Source organism: Rhinoderma darwinii, chromosome 6 (assembly GCF_050947455.1).
Source record: "Rhinoderma darwinii isolate aRhiDar2 chromosome 6, aRhiDar2.hap1, whole genome shotgun sequence".
Classification (NCBI taxonomy): Eukaryota; Metazoa; Chordata; class Amphibia; order Anura; family Rhinodermatidae; genus Rhinoderma; species Rhinoderma darwinii.
Window position 1 is genome coordinate 50,551,835 of NC_134692.1, and position 24,640 is coordinate 50,576,474.

Below are 24,640 nucleotides of genomic sequence, written 5' to 3' on the forward strand. Positions count from 1 at the left end.
GAATAACTCTGATACATAGTTAATACCATAACCCATCCAATTCTGAACCTTCAAATTTGGAATCAGCACTGAAAAGCAGAGGTATAGGTACAGGATCTCCCATAGTATTAGCCGAGGTAATTGAAAGAAGGGAAAGCCAAGCTTGTACAGAAACCCTTACCGTAGGTGCTAGGGGGGAGGGGAGTTTTACAGCATAAGCCAAAAGGACATTACATAGGGATTTACTGCCAGTAAGATTTTGTTCTATCGAGGTCCAGTTGGAAATTGGAGTAGGGGAAATCCATGCACACAATTGCTTAACTATCAATACTTTATGATAGTATAGTATGTCTGGCATTCCCAATCCACCTCTACGGCTATGTAACCTAAGGATGGAGGAAGCAATTCTCGGATTTCTTCCTCCCCAAATAAATGTTCTATGTTGCTTTTGAAACTTCAAAAGAAGGGAGGATGGGATGGGAACAAGCAAGGTACGCAAAAAATATTGAATTTTTGGGAGAATAAACATTTTGTAACATATGTTACGTCCCAACCAGGATGGTTCATGTTTTGATATGCTTTTAAGTTCTTCCTGTATAGTAGAGAATAAGGGACCAAGGTTTAATTTAGGGAGCAAGGAAAGGGGAAAACCAATCTGTATCCCTAAATAAGGAATCGAGATATTCTCCCACTGGAAGGGAAACTCATCCTGGATGATATTCCTCTATTTATTATTAATAAATAATCTGGGACTTGGCAGCATTAATTTTGTAATATGAGACTAAACCAAATCGCGATATGACAGTTAAAATTTCTCTCAGTGAGGGTAAAGGATCAGAAATTGTTAAAATGACGTCGTCTGCAAATAATCCTAATTTATGTTGACGAAATCCAACAGGGATCCCCTTAATGTATATATTGGAGCGGATAGATTCTGCAAAGGGCTCCATAACCAGAGTAAATAATAGTGGGGAAAGTGGACACCCCTGTCGAGTTCAATTGGTTATGTGAAATGGAGTGGAGATGGAACCACCCGACAAAACCCTAGCTGAAGGAGAACCATAGAGAGCCTGAATAGCTCTTAATATAGGGCCTACAAACCCAAATTTACTTAAAGAAGAAAAAGCAAATCCCCTGTAATGGCAGGAAGGAGGTGAAGGGAAAGTGAGCCCTAATCTACCCACCGCCCTGTCCCTGCCTACTTGCAACGACCCGCCCTAGGCGACGAGGTACAACTGGGCGGCGGTCCCTACGCTGGCTAAGTGCACTGGAAGACAAACGGGGAACACGCAAGGGAAGGGGCAGTAGCCACGGAACGCCACGAGGAAACGGGGCGGCGAACGAACAGTCAGGACCAGGACGAAGTGAGTACACCCGAGCGGGCACGGAGACAGAAGCAAGCCAGGGCAAGCAAAGCAGGTCAAGCAGAACTGCAGCAAGGCAGAAGCACGGCAGAAGCAGGCTGGAGCAAGCAGCAGTGGGGCCAGGAATCCAAAAGAATTACAAGCACTGAGGGAGAGCACAGGGCAGGTAATAAAGGGCAGGGGGCGGAGCTAACTCCGAGAGACCAGGCCGCGATAGGCTCTCCCACTCCTGAGCCTGCCACCCTGGTTGGTGGGAGATGGTGTCAGTCGAACAGGTCTGGCCTCAGGTGTGGATTGATTAATCCCAGGAGTATAGCTAGATGAAGTACCTGGCAGATCCCTAACAGTACTCCCCCTTTTATGAGGGGCCACCGGACCCTTACTAAGGGGACCCGGTTTCGTGGGGAAGAGGAGGTGGAACCTCCTGATCAATACCCCAGCGTGAACATCACGGGCAGGTACCCAAGTCCTCTCCTCCGGCCCGTATCCTTTCCAATGGACCAGGTACTGGAGGGAGCCCTGGACCATCCTACTGTCCATAATCTTGGCCACCTCGAATTCCACCCCCTCAGGGGTGAGAACGGGAACAGGAGGTATCCTCGAGGGGGACCAGGACGGGGAGCAGCGTTTAAGGAGGGAGGCATGGAAGACGTCATGTATGCGAAAGGATGGGGGGAGCTCCAGACGGAAGGATACAGGGTTGAGGACTTCAATGATCTTATAAGGTCCAATGAATCGGGGAGCAAACTTCCTGGACGGGACCTTAAGGCGCAAGTTCCTGGACGACAACCAGACCAAATCCCCGACGACAAACCGGGGGTTAGCAGAACGTCTACTATCTGCCTGAATCTTTTGTGCGCTCTGGGACGCCTCTAGGTTCTTCTGAACCTGGGCCCAGACAGTGCACAGTTCCCGATGAACCTCCTCTACCTCCGGATTATTGGAACAACCAGGGGAGACGGAGGAGAACCTTGGGTTAAACCCGAAATTACAGAAAAACGGGGAGACCCCTGACGAGTTACTGACCCGGTTATTCAGGGAAAATTCAGCAAGGGGAAGGAATGAGACCCAATCGAATTGACAGTCCGAGATGAAACACCTTAAATATTGTTCCAGGGATTGGTTGGTCCTTTCCGTTTGGCCATTAGTTTCGGGATGGAAGGCGGAGGAGAAGGACAGATCAATCTCCAACTTTTTACAAAAAGCTCTCCAAAATAAGGAAACAAATTGTACCCCTCTGTCAGAAACGATATTGACTGGGGCCCCATGGAGACGCAGGATGTGTTTCACGAACAAAGAAGCTAACGTCTTGGCGTTAGGTAGCTTCTTAAGGGGCACAAAGTGGCACATCTTGCTGAAGCGGTCGACTACCACCCACACCACCGACTTGCCCTGAGATGGAGGCAAATCGGTGATAAAATCCATGGAGATATGGGTCCAAGGTCTCTGGGGAATGGGCAAGGAACGTAGTAGGCCCGCAGGTCGGGACCTAGGGGTTTTGGACCTAGCGCAAACCTCACAAGCGGCGACGTAAGCCCTAACATCTTTAGGCAACCCAGGCCACCAATAGTTTCTGGTAATGAGGTGTTTGGTGCCCAAGATGCCAGGATGACCAGATAGAGCGGAGTCATGGTTTTCCCTGAGTACCCTCAGCCGGTATTGCAGGGGAACAAACAGTTTGTCCCCAGGGACGTTCCCGGGAGCTGCACCCTGATCAGCCGCGATATCAGAAGCTAAATCAGAATCCGTGGCCGAGACGATTATACCAGGGGGTAAAATACAAGCGGGATCCTTCTCGGAAGGAGGATTGGCCATGAAACTACGTGACAGAGCGTCAGCCTTAATATTCTTGGACCCAGCCCTATAATTCAGTAGGTTGAGGAATGGAAGTATCCTCTTTAAGATTATAAAGTTTGGAGTAATAGGAACCAAATTGATTGGTTATTTCTTGGGGATTTATAATTTTTGAGCCGTTTTCCTGAGAAATTAAATGCGGGATGGTAGATTTTAATCGGCGACCCTTTATCCTCTGGGCCATGAATTTGCTAGCTTTATTATATAATGTGTAGTAAGACATGCATAAGGAAGTAACTTTCTTGTCATACTCATCCAGTAAGAGGGATTTAAGTCTACGTCTTAAGGACATGAGATCATCATGAATAGATGAGGATCTGGTCTGTTGCTATTGTAATTCTAAAGTTCGGATTTGAGCCATCACAGAGTCAAAGGTAGCCAATTTCTGTTTTTTGTATCGCGCTCGCTGCTGAATTAGAATACCCCTTAAGACTGCCTTGTGGGCATTCCACAAGGAGTAAAGATTAATATCTGATGAATTATTGAGATGGAAATATTCTTGAAGTTGAGAAGTAATGTTATCTCTATAACTAGGAAGCTTAAGAAGGAATGTGTTAATTTGTCAGGAAGTAATAGGACGAGAAGAGTGTAACAAGGACAGCTGTAAGAAAATAGGAGCGTGATCGGACCAGGTTGTTCTTCCAATTTCTGATGATCTAAGATTTTGTAAGGTATTCCTATCCACCAAAAATATATCTATTCTAGAGAAGGTCTTATGTCTAGCATTAAATGACATAAGTTTAAGCGCCATGGACATAAACACATGAGATCTTCTGATAGCTATAAATCAGGTTATGAGATAAACCCTTAACATGGTAATATGCTGAATATGTCAGAGAATCACATCAGCTATAATATGTTGGGGAAAAGGGAGGAAAGAAGGGGTAGGACAAAAACGAAATTATAAAAAACAATAACAACATTATATGAACCAACATAACTTCACCAATAGAATTGGCTATCAGTTCCCAAAGACTTGGGGGAAAAGAAAGTCTACCTGAAGACCATTGTGACCTCCTCTGAAGAGGTATGCACTAAAAGTCAACGATGAGCAGGACATTGTTGCCAATCCGGTAAGATTCTTGTTGGAGAGGTTTTATTGTGTCTAGGAGAGGAAACCAAAGGTGATATGTTCCTTCGTGCGATCAAGGCCTCTCCCTCTTCCACTGTAGCCACCACATGCAAGGATCCATTCCTATGAATGAGTAGCTTAGTAGGAAAGCCACATTTGTAGGCTATATTATTTTTCCTCAGAACTATGGTAATAGGTGAAAACCTCTTCCTTGCTTGAAGTGTTATTTGGGACAAGTCCGCATAAAGATGAATTGTTTCATACGGTGCAGGCAAGGTAGGAGAACGTCTAGACGCCGACATGAGAGACTCCTTGGTTTGAAAAAAAATATATGCGGGCTATTACATCCCTAGGGGTTTCAGATGGAAGTGCTTTCAGTTTAGGGAGCCTGTGGGCTCTGTCTATTATAAGATCTGACTGTTGAGATGATGGTAAAACAGTCTTAATAAGTTGCTGGAGATAGGAAGTCAAAGCAGCTGGTTGTACAGATTCAGGAATGCCTCTGAATTTTACATTATTCCTCCTATTCCGATCCTCCGGATCTGCTAGTTTCAATTTGAGAGTTTCAACCTCTCCTTCAAGGGTTTGATGAGCATCTACCATGTCATTATGGGCCGTTGTAAGTTCTCCCATCTTATTTTCCACGTGACTAGGTCATCCACAGTGAGTATTGCGCTAAATCCTTTTGAAATGAAACTCTCAAGACTAGCATCATGGATTTAATAAAATGTTCTGAAGCTACTTGATCCGTGGAGGGGATAACCTCTATGGGATCTGGTACGGCAGTGGATTGTGAGCAATCCTCAGCATTGGATATACTGTCTAAATGTAATCTAGGTTTCTGCTTCATTGGACTTGCAGGAGGGGATGCATTAGGTACCGCAACTCTGCCAGGTGTCGCCATTTCAGGGCGGGAAACAGTGTGGAGTTTGATCTGATCAACTCCAAAGGGTATGCACCCCGCATTGCAACAGTCATAAGATCAGACTCACCCGTTCCATCAGCTTGGGAGGTCTCTGCAATATCTTCCCCTCTTGGAGAGGAAGCAGGAGAGGCGCTACTTGAGGACAGCGTGTCTGCGCCATGTTTATTGCCACGTGAGGAGAAGAAGTCTGTGAGGCGTTTAGGGCCAGTGGAAAGAGCTTTCTTCCGAGTCATCATGCTGTTGTGCTCTTAGGATTGGTACAAGGCTGTAGTACACCAAAGGTAAGCGCAAATAGCCGCTTAAATCAGTTGCTGAGAGGTCAGAGTATGGAGCTCACAGAGATGCGATCGCTCCGTTCAGCATCCAGGCCACGCCCCCCACAATGCGATCTTCTGATCGCTGATATAATGCTTTTGTGTACTTAGGCAATAATGCTTTGGTATACTATCAGTGTAAAACTAACAGGCAGTCTATTGGGCCATTCTATTGACTGACCATTACAGTCGGACCCGCCATTAGATCAGGAGATTGAATGTCGTTAGACAAGTGAACAACCTCTCCTCCCAGCATGGGAAACCCGTGTTAGGCTTATTCCGATAAGGCCCCTTAGTGACCACCGTAAAAAGGCATATTAACGGTCCCTAAGGGGCTAAGGCTAAAATTAGTTATGTTACTAAGGGGTTAAAATGCACTGAGAGCAAACTATATGCACCAATTATATTTACTTATAACAAATTCTAAATGTACAGATGTAGTGATTTTTAACTTGACTTTTAACTCGTGTATTACACAGTGGCAAAAAAACATGAACATAACTTTAATGGTTTTTAATGGCTTAAGTGAACATAAAATACATAGGAACAAACATTTCTTAAAATTAATTTGTTCATTTATTACTGTTGGGGAATAATTCAACTGTGACCTTTCAGTGGCTGGGTGCTCCTACCTCTCCAGCTGGAGACTGCATCCATGTGCTCATAAATTTTTACTGCAACTAATTTATAATGCAGCAAACAGTGTAACACAATAGCATTCTTTCTTGTTTTCATGCAATTACTTGTTACCTGTGCGTTCTACAAATTGAAATGTATTATTTGTGAAGTATTAATAAATTAATGATCCAGATGTTGCTTTAGTCTCAATAGTTCTGTTCAGGCCTCTTATTTGTCCTGATTTATGATGAAGAAACTTTACATTCCCAATAAACCAAAATAAAGCTCTATCAATTTGGATCTGGGCAAAATTTAGTTGGGCATGGATTCGGCTCTTCCTGGTTTATGAGTACCAACTGATTAGGTATGGCTAATTTTGAAAGGAACGTTTAACTTTGTGGGTGATTCAAAGCAGCTTGAAAAGCTTAGAGAAATTTGCTTTTAACAAATACATTAAATAGGGCCTGCACTCTTTCTTCTGATCAGGGGTCGGACCTCCATAATCGCACAATGACGGCCTATCCTAATGATGAGCCGTCAATGTGTATTACCAAAAGACAAAACTTTCAGACCTGGTCCAGACTGACCTATGTTCAGAAATTTTTAAGTCATTTAGCCCTTCAGAAATAACTGCTATTTTGTGGTCATAGTCACCAACTTTGATTTCTTGAATATCTTACCAAAAAGGCGTAACTCCAATAGATTCTGCTAAATGCCTTTTTGGTGTGTAAGGTAAGGAAGGTAGGTAGGTGTGAGTATTCTGAAATTTGCAGAGGAGAGAGCAGGCGTCTTGTGTTGTCAGGTAAAAAACACTTTATCTTGTTTCACCAGATGATGTAAAATCAGTCTAGTAGTGAGTAATTTCACATATACCTTTACACCTCTGTTAAGGAGAAAGATTGGACAGAAATTAAACTGGGTGTCTGCCGGTTTGCAGGATTTGGGATAGTAACTATCAATGCTGAGAGCATCTCCTTCGGTAAAGAGCTAGTTGAAGTAGCCATGTGGAAAACTGTGCACAAGTGGGAGGATAGAAGGATAGAAGTAATTGGATAGACTGTCAGGGTTTGGAGATTTATGTAGATGAAGGATTTAATGATTTTTTGGATTTCCTCGGTTGTGATAGGCAAGTTGAGACGAGTAAGATTTTCTGGGGTGAGCTTTGGTAGATTATGCTTATCCGAAAATTATTGAATTCTCTCAGGAGTTGGTTCGGGAGTATGGGGGTCATCTTTCAGATTATATAATTGATGGTAGTAGTCCCTAAATGCATTTGCTATTCCTCTTAGGGAGTGAAAGGTTTGCTTAGAAATTGGTGTGTTGGATAGCTAATATTTTAGATTTTAAGCCTTCTGACCAAGAGGAAGCCTGCTTTGTTTCCTTGGGAGTAGTAGCAAAGCTTAGTTGAGTTAAAGGCTTTCTCATATTTATAAAGCAGCAAATTTTGCAGGTGGAGCAATGTGGAAGGAGAGATGTGGATTATTTTTTGCCTCAAGCTGTTGTATAATAGTTAGTGTGGATAGGATATCCTTATCACAGTGCTTCTTAAGCCTCCTACCCAATTTGATGAGGATCCCCTTATAAAGGCCTTGTGTACATTCCAAAAATTGAATTGATTTATATTTGGGGTATAGTTAAAAGAAAAATATTCCTGTTAATCCGCTTCTATTTCTTTAGATATGATATTGTAATATATAAAGTAGGAGTTTGCCCTCCAAACATAGTCTGAGGTTTTTTGGAATTGTTTATTTAAAGTTAACATTCAAGGCACATATTGTGAACATTGTATTATACCTATTGTAACAGCTATGGGGTAAGTGGACCCACTTGGCCACTGCGCCGTAGTGAAGTAGTAGCTGGTTAAACAAAATGTCAATAACAGTCACTAGGGCGAGAGTACTTGGATTGCTGGCTTGTGCTGGATAATCAGAAGCAAGCTGGTGCCGGACTATCGGAAGCTGGACAATGGACTTGAACACATAAGTCGTCTAGGGTGCATTTTCTAGTGGGGAGAGTTAATTCTAAGTATCATTGCAGATGGCACTGAAATCTCAGAGTACAGAACCTTTTTCAAGGTTTTTCAAGTGGACTGTATGATAGTGGGAGGCGTGAGTTTCTTGGATGCAGACAATTTCGCATTTTTGTTGGATATCTCTGACCACAGTAATAAAGGGTTTAAAACGACTATTTAACCCCTTGACTTTTCTTTTCAACAAATTTTATTGAAAGGTTTTACAACAAGGTAAAGGGCATATTTCGAAAACACAAATAAATAATACTGAACAAAAAATAAATCTATACACTCAGCAAATTATATTGCAATTATAAAGACAAAGTGTCGAACATTCGTGGTTGCAGTAACAGTAAAAATGCAGGCTCGATATAATAAAAGAAACAGCATAAAGACAAGAGACGAAAAAGGGGGGAGTAGAAGGATTGGGAAGAGTTTAGCGGAAAGCTGGGAAAGGTAAGGGGGGGGGGGTTGTCGGCCAGAAATCTGATATGAAAGAAGTCGTTTGACTTTAATAAGCAGTAATTATAGTGGCAGGCAGGTGAGGGTATGCGTAGCTAATCCAGGGTAGCCAGAGCGACTCAAATCCGGCAACTCTGTCTAATAAGATACTTGTAAGTTTTTCGTTCACAAATATCTCGTCTATTCTGGTTTTGACCTCTGCAAAAGTTACTGTACGTTTTTTCCAGGAGTGGGCGATAGTTATTTTTGCAGCCAATAGGATATAAGAGAATAGTCGAAATTGTGCATTCGTGAGTTCTGGAGGTTTGTAATGGAGAAGAGCTATCCTAGCGTCCCTACGTATAATTATGCCGAATAAACTTTGGGCGAGGCCAAACACCCTACTCCAGAATCGTATAAGCCTTGGGCAGGACCACCAGATGTGGAGCATGTCACCGGGAGTGTGGCAACCACACAAAAAGCATGAGTCGGGGTAGGTGGGAAAAGCGCGTGCAAGTCGGCTAGGAACCAGATACCACCGCATCATGACTTTATAGGCTGATTCTAAAATATTCATATTAATAGAGCAGTGCGACATTGTATTCCAGATGCTGTGCCAATCTGCTGGTTCAATCGTCACCCCCAGATCCCGGTGCCATCGATCCACATATGTGTGAGGAACAGGTGTGGGATTGTTAAGAAGCCACTTATATAATATTGATATGATCCCCTTAGTGTTAGGGCTAGTTTCGCAGATTCGCTCGAACTGAGAGAAAGAGTCAGAAGCAGTCTTATTATGAATAAGAGAAATAATCCAATTCTTGAGTTGTAGATATCGGAATACTTCGCCATTGGGAATCTGCCGAGAGGTCTGAAGCTCACAGAACGAGAGAATCCGAGAGTGAGTGGGCGTTAGAAGATGATGAACTCTGAGTATACCACTTGACCACCACCATTTAAAAGCAAGATAATTGTCCGCGCCTGGGGAGAACAGGGGGTTATGCCACAGCGAAAGGAGAGGAAGGTGCGGCGAGATCAATCTGCTAGAATATTTGACAGAGTCCCATACCGTTAAAATGTGCGTAAGTGTGGGGGAAAGATGAGGAGAGCGAAGGGAGGGGGGTACCCAAGGTAATGATTGGATCGGGGTTGGCGACGTCTCCGGAATATCCAGGTACACCCATAAAGGCATATTTACAGAAACATGCAATTTAGTTAAGGACGCTATCATAGCTGCTTGGTAATATTTGGAAATATTCGGAACCCCCAAACCCCCATCGGCCTTTGGCGAGCAAAGTGTAGACCTGGATATTCTAGGACGCGCTCCCCTCCAAATAAAGAAAGAAATCCGGTTGTGAATAAGACGCAAAATGTGTGGTGGGACTTTGATTGGCAGGGTTTGAAACAGGTAGAGGAGCTTTGGAAGGATGGTCATTTTGACTGCAGAGATGCGCCCCATCCAGGATAGATATGTGGATTGCCAGGATGTCATCGAGGATGTTAGAGAGCGGATAAGGGAGGGGTAGTTAGCGGAATACAGCTGATCATAGGAGGGGGTCAAATGAATACCCAGGTAGTTCAATGAATGTCTGGCCCACTGAAAGGGGAAATGGCTTTGTAATGAGTGCATAGTTTGTTGTGTCAGGTTAATATTTAATGCGATGGATTTCGTGGGGTTTATAGCAAGTCCAGATATTGAAGCGAATTCTGATAGAGTTTGCATTAAGTTAGGAAGGGAGATAAGGGGTTGGGAGAGCATAAGTAGCATATCGTCAGCGAAGAGGGACAATTTATGTTGCACGCCCCCCAACTCCAGACCCCTGATGTTCGGATTTTGGCGAATCATCATAGCTAGAGGTTCTAGCGCTAGAATAAATAGAATAGGGGATAGCGGGCATCCTTGTCTGGTGCCCCGTTAAATAGAAAAGGAAGCAGACTGATAACCCGCATAACAAACTTTAGCAGTAGGGTTAGAATAGAGGGCGTGCACCCAAGACATAAAATGGCTGCCAAACCCCCACTTCCCCAAGGCAAAATCCATGTAAGACCAGGATATTCTGTCAAAAGCTTTTTGAATGTCAAGTGAAAGGAGCATTGAAGCCACATTTCTCTTACGTGCCAGGTGAACCAGGGATATAACTCTCTTGGTACAATCGCTTGTTTGTCTGCCTGGGACAAAGCCTGCCTGGTCCCCATGTATTATCCCGTCAAGGAAGCGGTTGACTCTAGCCGGCAGAATTTTAGCTAAAATTTTTATATCAGTGTTCAGGAGGGATATTGGTCTATAATTAGTAATTTGAAGGGCGTCCTTTTGGGGTTTAGGAATCATTACAATATGTGCCGTCAGGGTTGGTGCCCGAAGGGTCGTGCCAGTTCGGATAGTGTTAAAGAGTTGGGTTAGAAACGGGCTTAGGAGCGGGGAAAGTTTTTTGTAGTATAATGGGGAAAATCCATCTGGACCAGGAGATTTTGGAAGGTTTTAACTCCTTGATAGCCGCCTGAACTTCCGTCTCAGATATCTCGGCTTCCAAGGCATCAAGATTGGTGGGGGTGATGCCCGGGAAGATCAGATTGGCAAACAGGCCTTCAGCCTTCAAGGGGTCAAAAGGTGGGGGGGATGAGTACAATTTAGAAAGGAAATTTTTAAATTGGGAGACAATCTTATTAGGATCAGCTGTTATTGTTCCGGAGGCTGTCCGCAATCTAACAAGTTCTTTTAGGAACTCGCAGTTGACGAGCTAAAAGTTTACCAGGTTTATTTCTTTGCGAGTAATAGCGCTGTTTGGACCATCGTAGTTTACGTTCAGCCTGTTCCGTTAATAAAAGATCGAGTTCTAGTTTGGTGGCCTCTACCAAAGCCTTATTAGCAAGCGAAGGTGTTTGTTTCCAAGCGTTTTCATTTTGATTTAACGTTCGGTATAAATCTGCTATTTTCTTTTCTCTGTTTTTTTTTTTAATGGACCCCATTCTAATGAGAGCCCCTTGCAGGGTGGCTTTATGGGCTTCCCATAGTATTATCGGCGATGACGTGGAACCCACATTTAATTCAAAGTATTCCTTAACAGCTACTTCAATCTGCGCAAATGAGTCTTTGGATGTCAATAGGGAGTCGTTTAGGTGCCAATTAAAAGAGAGCCCCCGTGGGATCAGAGAAGAGAAGGAGACCTCTACAGGGTTATGGTCTGACCAGGGTGTGCTAAGTATCTTTGCAGCGGAGCATAATGGTAGTGAACGCTGAGACGTAAATATGTGATCAATGCGACTAAAAGAGGAGTGAGGATTGGAGTAAAAAGTAAAATCCTTAGTATTAGGATGGAGTTCCCTCCACAGGTCTTGGAGATCATGTGTGCGTAACATGTCGCTAAACGTGGATGAGGGAGTTTGAGATGTGGGTGAGGTCGGGGCTGGGGATTTATCCATAGAGGGATTGATTACCAGATTTGACCATGACCACTAGTAAGCCCTTACGATTAGCATCTATCAATTTAAATAAGTGGGAAAAAAACCCTGTTTGGAAATCATTTGGTCCATAATATCCCACTAATGTCACTTCTATATCAAATAGCGTGCCAACAAGAATCACATAACGACCAGTAGGGTCAAGAATTTCCGTATTGCAAAGAAAAGGGAGATTCTTCCTGAAGGCAATAACTACCCCACGTCGCTTTTCATGTGCATATGCGCCATGGAAAACAGGGAAATGTGCGCTGAGATATTTTGGTCTAGAAGTGACAGAGAATCTGGTTTCCTGGAGACAGACAATGTCCGCACGACAGGCTTTATAGAAATGAAATGCCTTTGATCGTTTATGTGGAGAATTGAAGCCTTGGACATTATGAGAGATTATTTTTAAGGCGGATGCTGCCATCTGTAGGATCTAATAATTTTATACTGAGTTCTGACCGACAGGGGGAAAGGGAAAGAAGGGCCGGAAGGAAAGGGGTGGGAGAAACAGATTAAGTAAAAAGGGGTATAGAGACAAATATGCATAAAAAAGAAAGTGTCCGAAAATCGGCCAAGTAGGGTGGACAGTAGCACAGGGGGTACTACTGATAGAATCCGGGGTCACCAACACCTGGGCACAAAGGTGTGGTTATGGTAATCCATTGAGGCGAACCCCAAGGCGTTGTCATGACAAAGAGGGGGAAACAAACCAGGGAATGTGGATAGAGGGAAGAGAACAATAATCTCCCAAAACATTCTGCCTCAAATAAAATGGCGGACCAGGCGTGCCGAGGCCTTTACAATCATATGGTCAAAGTTCAAACATGTCTATTATTCAGTGCAGTTGCACATAACCCGCCGCACTGTGTCGCTTGCCGCGGAGCCGCATGCCCGCCACCCACCACCCCCGGTCTTGGGGCGGAGAGTGACAGGCAGGCCGCACCACGGTCAAGAATCCTGTCCCTCTTCTGATCAGCATAAGGCCGGGCCGGGCCCATCAATAACCTCAAATTATGGCGCGGGTTGAACCCCTGTGGGCCATACACACAATGCCGCCGAGAATCAAGATATTAATGGAGGAAAGGGTTAGAACCAAATTAATAAACATTACATTTAGTTAAGCGGTAAACTCTTGTCAGGTTCAGCACAACATGGCCGCCATAGCAGCCCATTCCTCAGGACATAGTATAGTCTCCGCTATAGGTGGGTCAATACACAAGTTAAAACATGTTAAAAGTACTCGTCCAGCAGCCGGGATAGTTATTCAGTGTAGTTAAACATAACCTGCCGCACTGTGTTGCCTGCCACGGGGTCGCATACCAGCCACCCACCACCCCCGATCTTGGGGCAGTGAGTGACAGGCAGGCCGCACCGCGCCAAGACTCATGTCCCCGTTCCGATCAGCATAAGGCTGGGCCGGGCCCATCAATAACCTCAAATTGTATCGCAGATTGAACCCTTGCGGGCCATACACTCAATGCCGCCGGGAAGCAAGGCAAAGGGTGTCTGGCCGGCAAGACAGAAAAAGAACAATGACAACCATAGTAATGGAGGGAAGGGTTAGAACCAAATTAATAAACATTGCAATCAGTTAAACGGCAAACTTTTATCGGATACAGCAAAACATGGCCGCCATGGCAGCCCATTCCTCAGAACATTGAATAGTCTCCGCTGTAGGTGGGCCAATACACAGGGTGAAACATGTTAAAAGTACTCATCCATCAGCCGGGATCGTCTCGGACATCAGCAACAACTCCAGCTCTCCCAGGCGGTCTGCGTCCCTGAGAAGGTTGGCTTGAGCGTTCAGCGTCAGCCGGTAAAAGCTGCAGGGTGACCAAAATTTGCTTAAGCTCATCCGCTGAGTTGGCCGAATAATATTTATTATCCAGAGTGAATTGGAGTTTGAAGGGGTATCCCCAGCGATATCTGATCTGGCGATTCTGTAGAACAGCTAGCAGGTTTCTCATATTCCGTCGTTTCTGTATAGTGATCGGGGAAAGATCAGCAAAAATCTGGTACTCGTGGCCCTGAAACTTGAGGGTTGGTGATGCTCTGGCCTTCTGGGACAGGGTTTCTTTGGTGGCATAGTAGGTGAGTTTCACCACTATGTCTCGTGGCTTGCCGTCTTGTCGCTTAGGGCCGAGCGACCTATGGATCCGATCCATCTCCAACCTGTCTATTGGAAGGCCCGGTGCCAGCTCTTGGAACAGGGCTGTAATGGAAGAACTAAGGTCCTCATATGTCTCAGGCAAACCTCGTATCCGGAGGTTCCCCCGCCGTGCACGATTCTTAAAGTCCTCTAAACGAAGCATTGTAGAATCCAGGTCTGCTCTCATCGAGTCAAATTCGGCATCGTGCGCGTTCAGAACTTCAATGGTGTCGTCCATCTTGGTTTCCAGGACATTCGTCCTGGCTCCCAGTTCACGTATCTCTCGGGTAAGATCTCTCGACAGCTTAGACGCGGTAAGTTGCAGTTCTTGCTGTAAGAGCTGTTTAAATTTCTGCAGCAGAGAGGCATCTCTGGTGGTGAACTGGGGTTCAGGTAACTGTGAACCGTCTTCTTGGGAGCCTGCGATGAGCTCAGGCGAGGCCTGTAGTTCGTCTTCAGAGACGGTCGACATGGCGGGCGATGTTGCAATTTCAGGTGGGGGGGCAGGGACGGAGGACTCCGGTGGTTTCAAGTCCTTTCGCCCCACCACACTCTTCCGAACCATGGACAATCCGGGCAGGAGATCCTCCGGATGGAGGAGAAGGGTAAGTGAGCGAGGGAATTCACCTCAAATATAAGCTTTTTGTAGCTGTTGTGCCCAGGAGTCGCGGAGCTACCTCAGCATGCGGCCATCTTGGTTTGCAGCTCGCGAGCGCGCCCTTAAACCCTAACTTTTAAAGAAAGTGTCATGTTACTCAGACAGAGTTGTGCTGTAGTGTACAATTATCATGTCTTGTGAAAAGGGGAATAAAACATATTACCAACAGAAAGTAATATTCATATTAGGCAAACAGTACCTTGGTTGCATATGAATTCCAAACATGAACAGCAGAATAAACTTAGAGGAAAGTAACAAAAATAATGTGGAAAAACGTCAAAAACAGTTTGTCCATCAGGGTCTTTGGCATCAAATAATGAACTAAAGTCTCAAGGGTTATAAAGTTGAAGTTGTAAGTTCAGCCAGTAAGTAGTATTTGACATTTGGGTAACTACTCAGTAATCAACATATTCGAATTAGAACAACAGACATTCGGGTGTTGCTGATGGTATGCCAGTCTCTCTCCAGCCGAGCAGGTGGTGCGTTAGGATTTTGGCGCTGTTCTCCTTCTCATGAAGTGAAGTTCCCCGTGTGTAATAAGCTATGGCCTTCTGCTAAGGTCTTAACAATGTAAATGGGTCCATGCTGGTTAATGAGAATTTTGGACGTAAATCCCCATCTGTAAAGGATCCCATGTTGTCTCAAAGCTGTGGTGATAAGAGTAAGCTGTCTCTGGGCTTAAAGGGTAACTGCTGATAAGTCGGTAAAGACCTTTATGTTAGTGTAAAGAGCAGGAAGAGGTTGACTATTCCTAGCTTTTCCTATGGTTCTCTTTTATATTGAAGAAGGTATGACGTGCTAAGACTTGACGAGGTATTGTATCCGGTAGGTTCTTAGGTTTAGGGATTCTATGGGCACTATCTATGCTGAGTCCGTATTTAGCACAGGAAAGCAGCATTCGCTTTGTAAAATGTTGTAGATTAGGTTTTAGGCTTGAGTTTGGGACGGACTAATCTCATTAATCCCTCAAAATGTTATTTTGTTCCTGCTGTCTCTTTCGTTGAAGCCGATAATTTTTGCCTGCAAGGGGGAACATTTTTCAATAAGTTAATTATGAAAATCATAAGTTCATTATGGGCAGAAGCAAAGGACGCCACCTTGGATTCAACATGTGAGACCCTATCTCCCGGTTTATTTACAGCAGCTTGAAATGGAAGAACAATCTGACTTAAGGTCTGGTGTAGCGAGCTCCAAAGAGCAAGAAGCATATCTTTGAGAGTTTTTTCAGGCACTTCTTTGTTAGTTGTCTGAAACTGAGCAAAAGAGTCAGGGGTGTCAGGTGAAGCAGATGGTAGTTAGAGAATGGATCCTACCTCAATCTCTGTCTTATGGTCTTTAAAGAGCTGCTTCTGTTAAGCCGAACTAGTAAGTCGTGAGCGTGCCTCATCAGAAGATGAAGGAGACATTTAGTCGACTAACAAGGTGAGCTGGGAAGGAGGCAGACTGGCTTCTTCATTGAGTGGAGGAGGGGAAGCATCCATGCGATCAGATGATGTCTTTGAAGATAATTCCCATTCTTCGTTCAAGGAGAAGTAACTAGATTGTCAGGAGGTAGGTAAAGAAGTTCTGGGAACACTGACAACATTTCTGGGATTCTCCGACTATACTGAAGGAGAGGCAGGCAGACGCGCCACAGAAGATCTGTCGGCACCATCTTTGGATTTGTCTTCGATGTTAAAGAAGTGCTGTAGAGGTCAGTTAGCCTTTGTCAGTGTTGTTCTTTTCCTGCCCATGGTCTCCAGTGCAGTCAGCAATATCAGGGATGAAAAATCATTCACTGGCAAGTACTTTATATGCTTACAAAAAGCCAAAAATGTCAGAGCTTCGTGATTAAACATTCATTCGCAGTGGCGGCCAAGCTATACACTCCCTGCCCCCACGTGGATAGATTATGAAAAATTCTCGCTTTGGGTTAGCACCAGTAAGGCAGGGGGCTGCTAGCATTCACTATAAGCTGGTTGTGCTTTTATTTTTTTAGGTTGCATATGGGCTGGAATTAAACTCTAAAAACCACTGCCAAATCCAAGACGTTTTCTTCAAACAGTGATAAAAGGAAAATCATCCGTGTTCAAGTAGACCTTGATATTGGATAATACTGTATGGCAAGGATCCAACTACTTCGCTGCTTTGCTTTACAGAAAAAAAGTTTCAGAAATTACCTACTAATGACCTGGGCTCCATTCTCAAAGGGCTTAATCTCAAGCTTGAGGTTTGCAATGAAGAACAACAATACACTTAAAGAACCTCACATACAGTAGTCTATAAATGGAGGAGGTGGCTTATGAAAGTAACTCAATAAAATAAGGGATATAGTGGCAAGTGAAATAATTTAAAAGGTCATAAATGTTATGTGACATATCTGTGTATTGTAAAACAAAAAAAAAAACAACTCAGCAAAAGTACAAGGGGAGCCTGGACGGGAGAAGAGGAGCAGTGAGCTGACTATACTTATTTATGTTTGGTTCGATGGGGATGTATGGCGCACAGCCACTGTTGTGCTACAATTATGGTGCTAGGTCGTGGTTGTTGTGCCACACGGCCAGCAGGAAGATGCAATAGATATTTTAAGAGGGTCGCATATGAAATGCCAGTCTTAGTAAATCTGCCCTATTGTGTTTGGGCAGCATTTATCTAACTTATCTACCCTGATGAGCTTTTCTAAGCGTGGGCCCTAAAGCCCCATGCACACGACTGTGCCCATAATCACAGCCCATGATTGCGGGCACGGCCAGCCGCTGACGGCTGCCCACATTTTTGGGCCGTGCTCCCATACAAAGTATAGGACCACGGCCCGTAAAATACGAAACTGGACCGCGGTTTTACGGTCGTGTGCATGGGGCCTTAGGCATTACTTGTATAATTAGTCCACCGCTGTAAGTATGCAAGTATAGTTTTATCTTTTTTTATTATTTTGACATTATTTTGGTTTTTGTCTGTTTCAGTTCTGGGACTATGGCAAAGAAAAGTAATCTTATTTTCCCTAAAGCAGAGATTGTCTGGGAAATTGGTCCAGCATTTTTGATCCAGCTCACTTAACTAATTAACCCTTTCCCATCGCAGCCATTTTTTGGATTTTCACTTTAGTTCTTTCGTCCCCACCTACCAAAAGCCATAATTGTGCATTTTTTTTTAACTTTTAGTACATATTTTTTTATATATATTTTAAAAAAAAAGTATTTTACTTTTTTTTTACTTGTCCCCCTAGGGGACTTGAACCAGCGATCATTGGATCACTTGCATTAAATACTGCAATACTAATGTATTGCAGTATATTGATATACAGACACTCTCCTAGGGCTTCATAGTAATACAAAGATGGCCCCCAAAACTTCATCAGGCCCCCATGCTGCCATGCTAACTAATGACACCCCGCGATTCCGTCAAGGGGGGGGGGCATTGCAGCAGGCCATCCCTCTGTTTCTAGCCATTTAAATGCTGCGGTCACTATTGACATTTAACGGGTTACACTGAAGCCGACGCGCTTGTTCTACGGAGCCGACTAGCACGCTCCATACCCCCGACTCTACGCAAACCGTAAATATATGGCGGATGTCCGGAAGAGGTTTAAAGATCAGGCTATTTTACAGCTAAATGACCAGAGATAAATGCACTACTTCAGATGAATATAACTTTGCAGGTGAATGAAATATATCTGTGAATTTTACATTCTTTTTAAAGGACAGGTAGGGCTTTGTTTTAATTTTGTATGCCAGTATGCATAATCTCTTCCCCTCTAAAGTGGGTAAAATCTGAAAAAAAAAGGCAAATGTGTAATTTTATGCAAACAGTGATCACACACAGTATGGACCATGAGTAAAATTATACTGATTTCCTGTTCTGCTACTTCTCTTGTGTATGTGGACACCCAATATGTGTACTTTATTTACTGTATGGGCATGTGCCAGTGCCTGACATAAAAGAAGGGTATTTTGGCCCTTTGGTCCCCACAAATTCTGCAGCTGATTTTATAGCAGAATACTGTTTTCTTGAATTTTTCAGAACAAAATAAAATTTGCATTTTCCACAAGTATTTTTCATACACAGTGTGGACCTGTAATGTCAGGATAGGGAGACAGACAGGTGAGCCCTAATCTACCCGCCACTCAGTCCCTGCCTACTTGCACAGCCCGTCCTAGGCGACGGCGTACAACTGGGCGACAGTCCCTACGCTCAATAAGTGCACGACAGACAAACAAGACAAGGGAACACAAAAGCAAAGGAATGTGTGGCAGTTGCCCACGGCAACACTGTGAGCAACAGAGTAGTGGGCGAGCCAAGTCAAACCAGGAGTGTACGTGGTAACAAATGCAGAGCAGGAGAATAGTCAGTCAAGCCAGGGTCAATATGAAGCAGAGGTCAATAGTAACAGCAGGAACAGCAGAGCCAGGAAACGGAAGAATCACAGGCAGTAAATGAAGGTATAAGTGGACCAAGGGCGGGAGCTAGAACCATCTGGCCGGGCTGCGATAGGCTCTCCCACTCCTCAGCCTACCAGCCTGAGTGGTAGCAGATCGAGTCACTCTAGCAGACCTAGGAACAGATGCAGGCTGATTAACCACGGGCGTAGACAAAGAAGCTGTGTCAGGCAAATCCTTCACAGTATCCCCCCTTTTATGAGGGGCCACTGGACCCTTCCTAGGTGGATCTGGCTTGTTGGGGAACCGAAGAAGGAACTTCCTGAGTAATAACCCGGTGTGAACATCCCGGGCGGGTACCCAAGTCCTCTCCTCAGGCCCGTATCCTCTTCAATGGACAAGGTACTGGAGGGAGCCTTGAACCATCCTGCTGTCCACAATCTTGGCCACCTCGAATTCTACCCCTTCAGGGGTAAGAACAGGGACCGGAGGTTTCCTCGAGGTAGCCAAGGACGGGGAGCAGCGTTTCAGGAGGGAGGCATGGAACACATTGTGTATTTGAAAAGACGGGGGTAACTCCAGCCGGAAGGAGACAGGGTTAATGACTTCAATGACCTTTTACGGCCCTATATATCGGGGAGCAAATTTTTTGGACGGAACTTTAAGGCGCAAATTTTTTTACGACAGCCACACCCGATCCCCGACCACAAACAAGGGGTTAGCAGAACGTCTCTTATCTGCCTGAGTCTTTTGTATGCTCTGGGGTGCCTCAAGGTTCTTCTGAACCTGGGCCCAGACTGTGCACAGTTCCCGATGAACGACATCTACCTCGGGATTGTTGGAACCACCAGGTGAAACGGAGGAGAACCGTGGATTAAATTCAAAATTACAGAAAAAGGGGGAGACCCCTGACGAGTTACTGACGCAGTTATTGAGGGAAAATTCGGCGAGGGGAATGAAGGAGACCCAATCATCTTGGCAGTCAGAGATAAAACACCTTAAATATTGTTCTAGAGACTGATTAGTCCTCTCGGTTTGGCCATTAGTTCCAGGATGGAAGGCCGAGGAGAAGGACAGATCAATTTCCAACTTCTTACAGAACGCCCTCCAAAACAATGAAACAAACTGTACCCCTCTGTCAGAAACAATATTGACAGGAACCCCATGGAGATGCAGGATGTGTTTGACAAACAAGGTAGCTAACATCTTGGCATTTGTTTCGTTTCTTGAGGGGCACAAAGTGGCACATCTTACTGAAGCGGTCTACAACAACCCACACCACAGTCTTGCCTTGGGATGGAGGCAGATAGGTGATAAAATCCATGGAGATATGGGTCTAAGGTTTCTGGGGAATGGGCAAAGAACATAGTAAGCCCGCTGGTCGGGACCTGGGAGTCTTGGACCTAGCACAAATTTCACAAGCGGTGACATAGGCCCTAACGTCTTTAAGCAACCCAGGCCACCAATAGGTTCTAGAAATGAGCTGCTTGGTACCCAGGATGCCTGGATGGCCAGATAGTGCCAAGTCTTGATTCTCCCTGAGTACCCTTAACCGGAATTGCAGGGGAACAAACAGCTTGTTCTCAGGAAGGTTCTCGGGAGCTGAACCTTGATCAGCCGCAATTTCAGAATCAATAGAGGATATGATTATACCTGGGGGCAAAACACAAGCAGGATCCTCCTCCGGAGGAGGGCTGGCCATGAAGCTATGCGACAACGCATCAGCTTTAATATTTTTAGACCCAGCCCTATAGATGACCACAAAGTTGAATCTAGTAAAAAACAATGCCCATCAAGCTTGTCTCAGGTTTAACCACCGGGCAGATTCGAGAAAAAACAGATTCTTGTGGTCGGTAAGGACCGTTACCTGGTGCCTAGCCCCCTCCAGGAAGTGGCGCCACTCTTTAAATGCCCATTTAATGGCTAAGAGTTCGAGGTTGCCAACGTCATAGTTACTCTCAGTGGGGGAGAACTTCCTGGAGAAGTAGGCACAGGGACGGAGATGGGTGAGAGACCTAGTACCCTGGGACAAGACAGCACCCACTCCCACCTCGGAGGCGTCAACCTCCACGATGAATGGCTCCATCTGGTTAGGCTGAATCAGCACTGGGACAGAGATAAAGCACCTCTTAAAGGGAATGTGTTGCCAGAAAAACATTTTTTTTTTTTTTAATTAAACATTTAGAGTGTAGGTGATTAAACATTGTTCACATTTTTTTTATTTTTTTCACGAGTCAGGAAATATTATAAATTAGATTCTAATTTATAATATTTCCCATTGCTGGTCACTAGATGGAGCTATTCCCAAAATTGCAGCATTGCAAAATTGGGTAAAAAGCCCTCGCTCTAGTGAGCTCTCAGCATCCCCCCTCCTTTATCCTGGCTAGTGCCGGGATAAACGAGGGGTTTGAACGGTCTAACCTCCTACACTGTGTGTCGCCATTTTTTGAGCTAACACACAGTGTAGTAGGTTTACATACAGTAGTAAACGTACACAAACACGAACATACATTGAAATCTCTTACCTGCTCCTGCCGCCGCGGCTCCCTCCGGCCCGTCCGCTCCGTCTGCTGCCGCTGGTCCAAGTGCACAAGTCCGGAAGCCGCGACCGGAAGTAGTAATCTTACTGTCCGGCCACGACTTCCGGTCCACAGGAAAATGGCGCCGGACGGCGCCAATTTCAAATTGGACTGTGTGGGAGCGGCACATGCGCAGTTCCCACTCAGACGGCGTACACAGAAGTGGATGGGACGGGAGCCGTTCGCAGTCCCTATGGGACTGTGGCTGCCGTATTCCATGTCTGTATGTGTCGTTAATCGACACATACAGAAATGGAACAAAAAATGGCAGCCCCCATAGGGAAGAAAAAGTGTAAAAATAAGAAAAAGTAAAACACAAACACACAAATAAATATAAACGTTTTTAATAAAGCACTAACATCTTTAACATATGAAAAAATAATTTGTGATGACACTGTTCCTTTAAGGACCTCAAAAACCTGGACCGCCTCTGGAGGCCAGTGGAGGAGATCGGCACCTTTGCGAGTAAGGTCCGTAAGAGGCTTAGCGATGACCGAGAAGTTAGCAATAAATCTCCTATAATAATTAGCAAACCCCAGGAAGCACTGTAAAACCTTCAGGGAGGCAGGTTGGACCCATTCCACCACAGCCTGGACCTTGGCGGGGTCCATCCGGAATTCATGAGGAGTGAGGATTTGACCCAAAAATGGTATCTCCTGCACCCCAAACACACACTTTTCGGTTTTAGCAAAGAGTTTGTTTTCCCGAAGGGCCTGGAGCACCTTCCTGACATGCTCAATGTGGGAGGACCAGTCCTATCATCAAGGTACACTACAAGAAATACCCCCAGGTAGTCTCTTAAAATCTCATTTATGAAATTCTGGAAGACCGCGGGAGCATTACACAACCCAAAGGGCATGACGAGGTATTCTAAATGACCTTCGGGCGTATTAAACGCAGTCTTCCACTCATCCCCCTTCTGTGATTCGGATAAGGTTGTAAGCCCCCCGAAAATCAAACTTAGAGAGCCACTGGGCCCCCTGAACCTGATTGAAGAGATCAGGAATCAGAGGAAGGGGATATTGGTTCCTTACAGTGACCTTATTCAAGTTTCGGTAATCGATGCACGGCCTAAGACCACCACCCTTCTTCCCTATGAAGAAGAAGCCAGCACCTTCCAGAGAAGTAGAGGAACGAATGTAACCCTTGGCCAGGCTTTCCGGGATATATTCTCTCATGGCTTCACGTTCGGGACAAGAGAGATTAAATATCCTACCTTTAAGGAGCTTAGCTCCTGGTACCAAATCGATAGCGCAAGAAGCAGTAGAAGCAGTAGAAGCAGAGACCATTCTTCCTGCGGAACTCTCTACGTTGTTGGGGAGACACGGAGGCCCCGAGTTGCATTGGTTCATCCGAGTTTTCCATGGAAGAACGAAGCAACGGAGCCTCGGGGGCCATCATAGGGAAGCCAGAGGAGAATGCACAAAAACGTTCAAGTCGTCGTTCCCTGAGACGTCGGTCAAGACGTTCCGCTAAAGCCATAACCTGATCTAGAGAGTCAGAAGAGGGATAACTAACTAACAGGTCTTTCAGAGCGTTCAACAGAACCAATCTAAACTGGCACCTCAAGGCAGGGTCATTCCACCGAGAAGCTACACACCACTTCCTAAAGTCAGAACAGTACTCCTCAATGGGTCTCTTACCCTGACATAAGGTCACCAGCTGACTCTCGGCAAAGGCAGTCTTGTCAGTCTTGTCAGAGATGAGTCCGAGAGCCGAAAAAAAAGGTCAACAGAAGAGAGTTCAGGGGCGTCAGGGGCCAAGGAGAAGGCCCATTCCTGGGGGCCGTCCTGGAGCCGGGACATAATTATACCCACTCACTGGCTCTCAGAACCTGAGGAGCGGGGCCTTAAACGGAAATAGAGCCTACAACTTTCCCGAAAGGAGAAAAAAGTCTTCCGGTCCCCTGAGAACAGGCAACTTGAGGTGGGGTTCAAGAGGTGGGGTGGAGGGCACTACCTGGGTAGCATCACGCAGGTTGCACCTCTGAGCCAGGTCTTGGACCTGTAGGGAGAGACCCTGCATTTGTTGAGCCAGGGCCTCAAGGGGGTTCATAGTGTGTCAGGGACCAGGGTAGAAAAGGTATATGGGCCTGTGATTAGCCCCCTCCAGGAAACGGAAGAATCACAGGCAAAGGACAAGCAGCAAATTAAGGTATAAGTGGACCAAGGGCGGGAGCTAGAACCGTCTGGCCAGGCTGCGATAGGCTCTCCTACTCCTCAGCCTACCAGCCTGAGTGGTAGCAGATCGAGTCACTCTAGCAGACCTAGGAACAGATGCAGGCTGATTAACCACGGGCGTCGACACAGAAGCTTTGTCAGGCAAGTCCTTCACAGGACCACAGATAAACTTAATCTTATTTAACCCTTTAATGACCGCCGATAAGCCTTTTCACGGCGGTCATTAATGAGCTTTATTCTACAGCGCCGCCGTTCCACGGCGCTGCATTAGAATAAAGTAAACAGAGCAGGGAGCCGTGAAATCTCCCTGCTCTCAGCTGCCAGAGGCAGCTGAGGGCTGGGGGCGTCCCTGCTCTGCCGGGTGAGATCGATATTAGTATCGATCTCACCCGTTTAACCCTTCAGATGCGGTGCTCAGTAGCGTGCACCGCAGCTGAGTGGTTTTGGAGAGAGGGAGGGAGCTCCCTCTCACCCCACTGACACCCGGCGATAAAATCGCCGAGTGTCTGTGTCTCCGATGGCAGCCGGGGGCCTAATAAAGGCCCCAAGGTCTGCCTGTAGTAAATAAAACCACAGAAAAGGCCATACTCACAGATTAGGTGGTGGGTAAAATACCCGTTCCAAACAGGACGCAACCAGGTCAGAGAATGCTGTTGATGGGAAGTGCCCAGGTGTGTTTAAATAATGATAGCCACTC